The following is a 1,380-nucleotide window of genomic DNA, read 5'->3' as shown; positions in this document are numbered from 1 at the left end:
TGCATCTCTTCTATTTAGCTGCCCCTGAGTTATATCCTTCTGTAATTAAACTGGTGATCTAGTGAATAAAATATTTCTATGAATACTGTAGGCTGCTCTAGCAAATTAATCATGACCAAGGAAGGAGAGTTGTGATAACCTCTTATTCATAGCCATTAGAAGTACAGGTAACAACCTGGGCTTGTGGCTGGCAACTGCTGTATAAGATTGTTGTGAGGGGAAACCACTCCCAACTCACGTTGGAATTGGAACCAGAACACTAAAAAACTTGGTAAAGTGTAATCTCAGAGTCTATAAGTAACAGAAAGAACGCATGAGGAAGGGAAGAGTGGGAAGCAACTCATCTTGTTGCTTCATGTATCCATGTTGGCCACCGCTTCACAATGAGCTGGTTTTTTTTAAACAAATGTGTTCACTCAGCAATGAGGGACATTTCTGAAAAACCATACCTTGGAAAAGTTCTTCAGAGAGAAGAAAGAGATAGATCTTGTTTACCTGCAGGGAGTTTTGTATTCTCTGTAGAAAGTTAGGTAACCTGCACTTCCACCCAGCTATTTTGGTAGCTTATTGAAAAACCAAATCTCATGCCCAATATAGTGTTTTGTCTAAGTCCACAAGTGGCAGTAGATGTAAGAGCTTTGAGTTATAAGGCAGTCGTAAGCCAAAGACAGCTGAACTGAGCAAAGATGTATAGAATTGGTAGGCCATTGCTGTAACTGAGGCTAAGCAAGCACTAAGGGTTGGGAGACAGAGGAGGCCAAATCAATCCAAAGAGGCACATAAGACATGTACAGGTTAATAACTGTCTTTTGGTGCTTTCTTAACAGCACATATACTAAAATTGGAATGATACAGAGAAGATTAGCATGACCCCTGCGCAAGGATGACATGCAAATTCATGATGCGTTCTATATTAAAAAATAATAATAATAATGGTCATTTGTAATCAAAGAAAACATAATTTCAAGAGAAACGTTCAAAGTGCCTATTCAAAGTTATATCCATTGCTAGCTATACATTTCCCCCACCTTTCAGGTAATTTGTGGTTACTGTCCCAACAGAATTCTTGTTTTGAGGAAAAACCATTCAGAGACCCAATATTCAATTTTTTGGACATTTTGAAGTGCTGTTCAGAAAGTGCGTGTGCCATAGATTGGAACAAGTGGTAATCTGAAGGAGCAAGGTCCAGTGAATACAGCAAAGTCTAGGTTAATACTTCCTAGGCAATACCCTTTAACTTGTCTTTAACTGGTTTTGAAGTGTGTGATGGTGTCATCGTGAAGCAAAATTATTTTTCCATGTCTTCTGGCACAATTTTGGTCGTTTCACAATCAAAGCATGGTTCAGAATGATTATTTGTTGTTGGTAGCAATCAGTATT

At 38.6% G+C, this 1,380-nt stretch overlaps 1 non-coding gene across 1 annotated transcript; it reads left to right on the top strand.

The window, feature by feature from the left end:
- Positions 1 to 812: 812 nt before the first annotated feature.
- Positions 813 to 918, top strand: LOC118704069. Its single transcript, XR_004983282.1, has one exon. It is a non-coding gene; the product is annotated as a U6 spliceosomal RNA (small nuclear RNA).
- Positions 919 to 1,380: the final 462 nt, after the last annotated feature.

Source organism: Pipistrellus kuhlii, unplaced genomic scaffold (genome assembly GCF_014108245.1).
Source record: "Pipistrellus kuhlii isolate mPipKuh1 unplaced genomic scaffold, mPipKuh1.p scaffold_m20_p_4, whole genome shotgun sequence".
Taxonomy (NCBI): Eukaryota; Metazoa; Chordata; class Mammalia; order Chiroptera; family Vespertilionidae; genus Pipistrellus; species Pipistrellus kuhlii.
Note: the sequence above shows the minus strand (reverse complement) of the source record. Positions and strands in the feature narration are given on the sequence as shown.